Raw genomic sequence first — 10,639 nt, 5'->3', positions numbered from 1 at the left:
TTGTGTTGTTCTACAAAAAAGGTGTTTCACTATTACTTGTCACGGGATGACTCCAGAAACAAAATGATCCAAGTGCAGCTTTTAATGATCCAAACATAATCCAGACAATAATCCAAAACAGGGAAAAACAAGGCAAAAACACAAGATAATCTGAGGCATGAACACGTAACAGCAAAAGCAAGACTGAAGCCCCGAATGACACAAAACAACCAAAATTATTATTAGATTATTATAATTATTAATTATTATAATTATAATTTATAATTTATAATTACAACCAACATACAGTATATACACACCAGCAGGATCATCAAACTAACAAGACACAGCTGAAACCAATGAAAAAATGAGGATGCAAGGGATGATGGGAGCAGAGTGAGGGGAACCATGGGAAATGCAGTCCAGTTAAAACATAAACACAATGTCCAAAAGAGTGCCCTCTGATGGCTCTTAAGGGCACTCCAGCAGACGACTGTGACAGAAGCACCCTCAAATGAAACATGACCAAAGAGCACCATTAGCTGAAGCTATAATGATAGGATATTGGTGAAACAGATCTGTCAAATGCTCCAGTGCATATTTGAGTTTGCATAGTGTCAAAGGTTTCTATTTACAATATGTTTTTGCAGCGTTGAGCAATGTAGTCAATCAATCACAGACATATCTGTTGATTTCTTGAGTGCAATGACCAATCAGATCCGTTTACGTCAGACTCCACTCAGTATGGCTCAAAACGCTTTTGTGCGCTTCTTTCATTATAACAAAGTGTAGACACGATATCAGAGAATCATTGTGTAGTTTCTCTGAGCTTCATTGATTAAGAGAACTGTGTGAGATCGCTGTGAACTAAGATGAGTGACAGATTTTAAAGGTTTTAAAGGGAGCACTATTTGCGTGCTTTCTAGGCTAAATTATCCATTCATAATTTGAATAAACTGAAATTGGTTTCATTATGCTAAGTGGACCAGCAGCCACACGCTGCTGCAAATTAATCTGCATATACAGTAAATCCGGGATTCACTTTCGAACTTGTGATTACTGTGACTGCACTGTGTGTATTACTAGAACAGAAGTGTATGTTAGGCTAAATTTGAAATGATCTTGTCTCTCTTATCTGATTAACTGTAATGCAGCAAAATATCTAATGTTCATTTATACAGTGACTCAACTTACAGTATGTAGAAGTTATTCAGGAAACCTAAACCCGATGGTAAACCACTTACTTCAGATATGATGCACACCAGTTTAAAAAAGCACCACACCATCATGTTCTCACGTTCAAGGCAATACAACATCTAATCACCGAATCTAATCACCTTACTGGCAAAATGTTCACTTCAAGAATGAATATAAGAGTGTTGATTAGTTTTGCTATAAAAACAGCACAAATGGAAACAGCGGTCTATATTATTATACCTCTCTATATGATGCATAGACTTTATTCAGCCCACAGAAAGGCAAATGTATTATTGCAAAATATCTATACTCTTCCAGCCAACGCTGAAGTCATTATGTACATTAACCACATTCTCGTGCAATGTGCGACCACCTTTGAACTTATTCTTCAATATCTTGCAACCAACGTTTTGATTCTCTTAGTATTCAGCCTTTATAAATGAACAATGTGGAGTACATGTCAAAACAAATAATTCTTTCTCAAGAGGAGAAATAAAATGTCAATCATCAAGCTGCCAACAGCGAATGAAAGTTTGGGGTGGCAGTCAGATGTCAGGGTTGTCATATGCCACACCCCTTTGGCTCAGATAGGAATCAAGCAAAACAAGAATGTCTGTAACTGTGTTTTCAGAGTAACAGGTGATCATGATCTGCCAGTAAATGGACAAATAACAGTATAAAATGGTAACAATAAAAAAGATATTTGCAACATTTTATTGCAATTTTATTGCGAATTGAAGCTTATATCTCACAATTCTGAGTTTATACCTCACAATTCTGATTTAAAGAATTGTAAAAAAAAAAATTATTGAAAACAACAAAAAAAAAAGTCGCAATTCATTGAAACAAGCTTGTTTCTGCCAAGGAATACAAAATATAAAAGGTAACCGCAACTTTTAATTGTGACTTTTATTTAACTTTTTTTCTGAGAATTGTGTTTTGTTTTTTTGCAATTTGAGTTTATATCTTACAAGTAGATGTGAGAAGAAAAGTCGCAATTGTTTTTTTGTTTTGTTTTTTTTTTATTCTCTGGCAGCAGTAAGCTTTCATAGATTGTTTCTGCCAAGGAATAAAAGAAAAAGTTGTAGCAACATTCGTAATAAGACTTTTTTTGGTCCCTAAACTAAAGTGTTGCCAGACTTTTTTCTCAGAATTGTGAGAAAAACGTCTGAAATTGTGAAATATATACTTAAAACTGTGAGATAAAAAGTCAAATTTATCCTTTATTTTTAATTTAGAAATAAGCTTCTATAGCAAACATGTCTTTTTCCCATTAGCTTTTATTTGGACACTTGAGATGTTAAGCATGGCATTCTGTATTCTCTTTAATTAATTTAATTTCATTTTTTTAATCTCAAGATTACAAAATCAGTGTTATTTAGTATCTATCCACACCCATGTGCAAGTAGCTGCACATTTAAAAATAAAAGTAATATATTTGCTTTATTATTTCATGTCAAAGAGCCAAACAACATTTTAACCTTTTGCAGGAACATTCATTTTGTTTATGTAATGTTTGATTACATAATTTATGGGATTTTGTCCACACTAGATCTGATAAAAAAAAAGTGTGCTTTTTGTTACAAAGTCTTAGAAAATGTGTTTTTAAAACAATTTTGTTCAATGTTTTAGCTTTTAAAAATTACATTTAAAAAGTTTAACTTGTTCAGTACTTCATACTTGATACTAACTATATATATAATTAAAATTCATATTTGGCTTCCAGTGAATTTCCATTCTATTTTATATTTAACCTTCAGCCCTTTTCATGTACAGTTTCAGAAACAACCCATTTTCAGAGACATTATTACACAACCTTAATTCTAAGTCTAATTAGGGGAGTCTAATTTCTTTATAATATAAAGAAAAATGCTTATTTCATACTTAAAAATAGCACTTGCTGTTATATAATAATTTCAGTCATTCATTGAGGTGCAGCTGAGAAGATAACAGTCTAACACAGATGCAAAATGCAGTGGATCATGTATTTGAGGAGGGCTGTTAGTATTCACAGAAAGTTTGTGTGGGCACATCCATGTGAGAATCTATCTGTGTGTGGGCCTCTCTTTGCCTGTGTGTATGTGTGTGCACGCGTGAGTGTGTATGATTGTTGAGGACTCTTGAGAAAGAGAGAAAGATAGCGAGTGATGGCGCTATGTGTGGCCTTGTTACTACAAACGTGAAACAAGTGTTTGAATATGCTGGTTGAGCACACCTGTCTAGTTCAGCGTTTGACAAATCACCTCCATAAGTTTGTTGCTACAGTAATTATAATGTGAAGCAGGTCCATATTGCCCATCGATTTTGCAATCAGCATTTGTTACATAACATATGTGCAGATACAAATAAACAGGGTCCAGAATTAACACAATCAACAAGTAAATAAAACGAGTTGCTTGCCATTTGGCCAGAAGTATTTTTAAAATGCATTTATTTATTTTTCATTTAACATAGTACAGTATGTGATTTAAATCACAAAATATATAATGAATAGCTTCAGCCCTGGCTTTAGTCTAAACAAGTAGTTACATAATAAATCATTTCAATTTTAATTGTGTGAAAACTATTGATATCATTTTTCAAAATTATAACTCTCCCAAAATTGTCTTCATTTCCACCACACCAAGCAATTTTGCCCCCAATAAAGTTAAGTAAGTTAGTGTACTTGACTACAAAGTAGACAACAGTGTCAGTGAACAGCTTGAGAAGACATATAAGACGTGATGAAGAAAACAAGAGAAACTAGAGAATTCAAAATAAATATCATTGAACTTTCAAGCTTAACAAGACCAAAAAAAAAAAAAAAAGTTCAACTTTAGGCACCATCACATAATGCTACTATACACAGTGTATAATTTGAGTGGAGATTAGATAAAAAAAGAATGTCTAGAATGCCTATTGTTGAACTTTTTGTTGGAAAAATTTAATTAAATAAGAAAATAAGTAAATAATTTGAGAATTGGTGGAAATGACACTGTTTTTATTACTTTTTGGAAAAAAAAAATGTCTAGAATGTCTGTTGGATTTTTGTTGGGAAAAAAAGGAATGAAATTAAATAGAACAGTAAATATTTTGAGAAGTTGTGAAAATGACACTGATTTAATTACTTTTTAGAGAAAAGAAAAATGTGTAGAATTGGACTTTTTGTTGGAAAATAAAATGAAATTACATAAAACTAAATAATTTGAGAAGTTGTGGAAATGGTGGAAATTACACTATTTTTATTACTTTTTAGAAAAAAGAAAAAGAAAAAAAAATGGATTTGAAATGTCCGTTGGACTTTTTGTTGGAAAAATGAAATGAAATGAAACGAAATGAAACAGAGGTGGAAATGACACTATGGTGGAAATTAAACTTTGTATTGCTTTCTAGAAAAAAAGTCTAGAATGCCTATTGATGGACTTTTTGTTGTAAAATAAAATAATTAAATAGAATTATTTTCCTTTACAATAATAACTCTAGAACCTCATAGGGTCATTTATTTTCCCTGGTGTTAGGGCACAAAAATTAAAATCTGGAGAGCAAAAAAAACAAAACATGCAATAGAAAGCCAGCTGAAGACATGTTCAAACCAGACAAGTGTTTCATTTCTGTTATCCAGAACTGAGATTTCTCTATAAAATAATCTCCTCCAGTGCGGTGGCTTTCTTGAGTGTTGCTTCAGAGCCTAAAAATACACCAGCAAACAAATGGATGTGTGCCATTGCTTTTTTTCCTGTTGACATCAACCATCTCTCCCCTCCTCCTGGCCTGCATGGCTGCTAGTCCAACGGCTGCTTCATTAATGCATGTCCTTCGCCTTGCGCTTCAGAAATCCATTAATCATTTAATTGAAAAGTACATCACTCCAGGTCTCTCACTTAATTTATAATGTCGCCTGACAGAAGCCCGTTCGGTTGACACCAAAAAACAGTGGCAGTATTTCCTACCTCAGCCATTCCTACCTCAGTGTAATTTCCAACAGGGCATCGATTTTCGTGTGATGTCACAAAGAACAAACCCATGTTCGCACAGATTCTATCATTGACCCCGTATTAGCCCACCTCTTTTATGGACACACACACACACAAAGCAATACAACCCAGAGCTGCTGCTTCTATTTTTAGCAAGGGGTCCTGCATCGATTGGGCGCTTATTAGTATAATTTAACTGAGCGGTCCCTCCCGCCTCTCCTTCCTACAGACGTTCACTTAAATTATAGCCGTCCGCCTCCCCCCCGCTAACACTCGGCTCTCTGATAACTTAATGCCATGCACATAAACACAGAAGCTCGCTAGCATCAATTGTCTTGCGAAAACTCCCAAGCTAGCAGCACTGCAATGCTTCAACGGCACCTATATGGAACTATTAGCATTTCAGTTTATATGTTATGCTGTTTCTTTTGGTCTCATAGAAACGGAGTATCCAGCGCTGTGTATATTTGGATGGAACAACTGGGTATTGGTGTGGGCAACTACCTGTTAAGCTGAAACTATTTCTTAAATCCCACCATAAACGCTCCCACCATAAACACCCACCTATGAACACACAAGCATACACATACCAACACTGGCATGCACACATGACACATGCATATGCATTTTATTTTAGGCGTCAAGTACGTACACTTTTACAGGCCCTCATGTTTGCTTTTGCACAAAATCAATCAGATATATTGATAGCATCATGCAATTCTTGCTCTGAGGCATACTGTAACCCTTTTGCTGTGCCAAAATTTTAGGATTGGTGTTTCTATGGCAACTGCCTACAAACACATGCCCACATGATACTGAGTATTAAACATGCATTACATTCCCAAAATGTTTTGTAGTCTTGGTAACGCCGACTGCTTTGACACAATGTTGGCAGAAAGTTTATAATTAAAGATGCAGAAGCTCAGTATCATTTAATCATCGTTCACAAGGGCCCAGAGTGCCTCTAGACAACAGAAAATCAGCCTGCCTTATTTACACTGGTAATACCGATGTCAACACATGGCACTATAGACACACTGAGCTGCAGGACTTTTCTGATGGACTGTGATACATTTATACCTACATATATATCATTAATTATGAAACACTGGTTTAGTACAGGTTTGCACTAATTGTGCATATTTTTTTAAAGACAATTTGCTTTTGCAAGGATGGGAAAATTCTAGAAGTTTCTGTAACATTCTGTAATAGCCTATTCTGTAAGTAATATATAAATAAATATAAAATAAGTTGTCAACATTTTTTTTTTTACTTTTTATGGCCAATGTGATTTTCGTGTTCAGCATGTCGAAGAAATGTTAAAAATAAAAGCGAAACACACTTTTATAAAAGTTTAAGGCTGTAATTGTTATAAATAATATTATGAATAATTATAATTACATTCTGTATTTATTTTCTATATAAATTCTAATATAAATAAATCATTTTAAATAAAAACATCCCATTACTTTAAAAAAAATAAGAAAATTTATTAAATTAATTAAATTAAATTAATCATAATATATATATATTCTTTTAATACATGTTTAATAGGACTTTTTTAATGTTGAGAAATACATACTATTTACAGAAACCGATATAAACTGGTCTCATTCTGTGGCTTTACAGGCATAAAAAGGGTGTCTTAACTACTATGTACTTACATCAAAAAAGACGTACAATGTGTACGGTAACACTTTAGTATAGGGACCAATTCTCAAACTAGAAATTGCTTTTATGACCAGCACCAATTCAGGTGATTTTTTTAACTGTAATTGTCTGATAACCACAACCACAACCACAACCTAATAAGAATTTTTAGTAACTCTTTAGTATAGGGATTTCACTAGTAATTAGTTGCTTATTATCATGCCTGTTATTAACATATTGGATGCTGATTAGTTATAAAGCACATATTCTGCATAACCATAGTCTACATCCCCAATTCTACCCAATACCTAAACGTAACAACTACCTTACTAGCTATTAATATGCAGCAAATTGGGAGTTTGAGGCAAAAGTTGTAGTTAATGGTTTGTTAATAGCAAGAATTGGACCTTAAAATAAAGTGTGACCCAATGTACTTATCATGTTCATATTGTATTGAGGTGGGATACGAGTAACGTTAGGGACAGGTTTGGTGGTATGGGTAGGTTTAAGGGTGGGTTAGGGTGTAAGTAGGGATGTAACGGTATGAAAATTTCTTAAGATACAATGACAAACTAGCTTACAAAACGTTTAACAAAAACGAATAAGATGAGGCATGGCACACACCCACATGCTGTATTATATACCGACTAATAAATTACAGATCGTTTAGCAAACACTGAGGAATCAAATAAATAAAAAAGAGAGCCTCCATAGCATAACGTGGGGTAAACAGCAAAGATAACAAGCTTTTTAAAATGAAAACAAAAAGAAAAGTAAAACTAAACTTGCTTGCATGTTTTTGTTCCACAAGAATACCAACATGTTCACCTTTGGTTTAAGAAGCGGTATTTTACTTTACTTTAGCATGAAACCCATCCATCGTTTCCTCAATATTCGCGTCATTTTTGCTGCACGCAGCTTCGCGCTCCTGACGCGACGAGTATAAACAAGGCTCTACACTCGAAGAGCTGCGCAGCTCAAACGAGTCGCGCGGTTTCGTTATGCTTTCAGTTTCGTTTGCCGTTTGATGTTTCTCACATGCAACAGAAATGCAGCGCTTATGAGTTAAACAATGCGGTGGTCGCACCAGTGCGACTGCACACAAAATTTAGTCGCACCGGCAGAAAAAAATTACCGCAAAATGCGCCCATTTGGTCGCACACTGGAGCCCTGTGCAGTACAGTATTTATTTATCCTCAGTTCAAATCGCGGTAATCGAATACGGTTATAGTGATAATTCAAATATGAAACAGTAATACTAACCGTGTTTTATCACGATTTATCGTCAAACCGGTAATCGTTACATCCCTAGGTGTAAGGGATGGGTCAACAGTGTAATTATAAATGTAATTACAGAAATTAATTGCAGATGTAATTACATGCAGGTATTTTTTTAAATGTAAGTACAATGTAAAAACAAGTACGTACACAATAAGTGCATTGTACCAAATGATTAATTTAAATGTAAGCACATAGTAGTTAAGGCCACCAAATATAAAGTGGGACCAAAAAAGTTAATTATACTATAAATAAATTATTGTATGTAATAAGGAATCACAGGTTATCTAGGTCTTCATGAAATAAATAAAAAAGAGTGTTACTGTAATGGTTAAGCATATAGGACGTTTTAATAAAAACATTAACCTGTATGAGCTGGTCCCAAACTGTGGTTAAGACAGAAAGGCATAGCAGCAAGATGTTTACTTGTTAGGGTGCACTGATGTAGGCGGCTGACTAGCACATTTCTATTGAACTGCAGTGGCAATAGATTACAACTCCTTATTAAATTGTGTCTATTGCTTTGTCACTATTTCATTTATTTTTTCCACCTTCCACCCTCACATTATGGCTCATAGCAAACTATGCACAGGAGTCAGAAAAATCAATGCAGATGTATTGATCATCCATCATTTGAGGCTAGAACATCAATCACACACACCACACTGTTTGGCTTCACAAAAATGCAAAAATGCAGTGGTCAGAAAAATTTTCAAGCGACACATTTCTCTAACCATTTGGTGAGGTGTGTGACTTATTTTAAATAAATAGCTAATTATATGTTGTATTTAGGAATAATATTATAAATGCTATTATTACTTTTATGTATTTCTTTTTATAAATGAACAAAATATACTATAAATACATAATTGTAAATATAAATATCTATATAATTATAAATATTTATGTTATAACATTTGGGTGAAAGGCATTTATCTAATGTACTAGAACACAGTGTGTGACTTTTTTTGATTTGTGACTTGTTTTTTGATTTGTTAATCGTTTTTAGCCGTACTAGTCAAACATCTGAAAATAAATGTATACTGTATGTAAATGTCACCCTTTATTCCCTTTCAAGTATCATTCACAGACCAACGCCAGTGAGCCGCAGTATAATGTCTATTGAAATCAAACTAGGGCCCCTTTGATACTCATAGAATATATTTATAGCACGCACCATTTGTTCCTCAACCATTGTGTCTCCTGTAGTCCTGTGACACCTCATGCGTATGGATGGATGGTCTCCAAACTATTGCATCCTTTCATCTTTTTTTCCCTTGGCCCTGTTTGAAAGACAAAGCAGATGCAGTTTTAGAGGCTTAATTACTGTTATGGAGGGAACTTTAATAGCACAGACCCAGGCAGGTCATTCAACACCACCTGAAACTCAATACAGCTGCTTCATTTCTAATAATTGCTGTGACTACATATCCTCACGTTTTGTTATACAATTTAAATCATATTTCATGCCGTATACATGGCTCCCCAAGGCAAATGGAATAAAAACAAGGACCCACTGCCACCACTGCATAGCAAAGTGTTTTATTATACTCTGTAAAATATCTGCTACAGTAGTAATGCAGTACATATATGGCTTAATGCCAAGATACATATGACGTATTGACTGCTGCCACTCATAAAAAAGTCAATATATAGTATATCTTGTTGGCACTGGCTTCAGTAAAGCTGACACTGTTGGTGTCCATTTAAGCCTACTTTACGACATTGAGGTTTCAAGTCACACCTGGTGATTATCAGTATAGATTTATTAATTATTATCTGCCTTTCTCGGTCTAGCATGTAAAAATGTATGTTATTTAAGACAATGTAATCTAGCATTCTCTATGATGTTAAGACTACAGAGATTTTAAATTTTGTAAAATAAAAGAATATGACATTTTAAAAATATACATTTTATAAATATTACAAATATTATGATTTTAATGGAAACATAATACAGTAAAATACAGTACAACAGTAAAAACCTGTTAAATTGTTAACTGTCAATCACCTTATGCAGTACAAAAAAATGAGATTATATTTTAAAACTGTCATTGTCATTTTAAAATGTAATTTTACTGTAAAATATTCTATGTTTAGAAGTAAAAGTTTGAATTACCTTATAAAGAATTTCTCCATTAATAACAATTAATATAATATAAAAGCCAATTTGTGTTTGTACTTTTAGTGTAAACTTGTTAAAAAATAGTATTTTTTAAGTAAAAAGTATTAATCACCTTAAGGAAAGAGGCATTCCCTGTGCAAACCATCATATTTGATTACATATTATTTATATACTTTCATATATTTTAAATAATATTATAAATTATTATAATTAAATACATATAAAATAAATAAATATAAAAGTATTAATATGTTATGTTAAATTATTATATTATATATATATATATATATATATATATATTATACATTACATTATATTATGTGAAATTATTATAATTATGTATTAGAGTTATATTATGTGAAATTATTATATATTTCAGAGAATGTTATACACACATGCACACATACTGTATATATATATATATATATATATATATATATAATGTGTAAAAAAAAAA

The 10,639-nt window shown here is 33.0% G+C and overlaps 1 protein-coding gene across 1 annotated transcript in view; it reads right to left on the bottom strand.

The window, feature by feature from the left end:
* LOC107667585 (transient receptor potential cation channel subfamily A member 1-like) overlaps window positions 1-9,290 on the bottom strand; it is a 75,132-nt gene extending 65,842 nt beyond the window's left edge. The window contains exon 1 of the mRNA XM_016459292.1: window positions 9,235-9,290. The gene's annotated coding sequence lies outside the window, so the exon portion shown is untranslated. The remainder of the gene's footprint in view (window positions 1-9,234) is intronic.
* Window positions 9,291-10,639: the final 1,349 nt, after the last annotated feature.

This window comes from Sinocyclocheilus anshuiensis, unplaced genomic scaffold (assembly GCF_001515605.1).
Source record: "Sinocyclocheilus anshuiensis isolate Anshui unplaced genomic scaffold, SAMN03320099.WGS_v1.1 scaffold1679, whole genome shotgun sequence".
NCBI lineage: Eukaryota > Metazoa > Chordata > Actinopteri > Cypriniformes > Cyprinidae > Sinocyclocheilus > Sinocyclocheilus anshuiensis.
The sequence above is the reverse complement of the archived record's forward strand: the minus strand, read 5'-3'. Positions and strand labels throughout refer to the sequence as shown.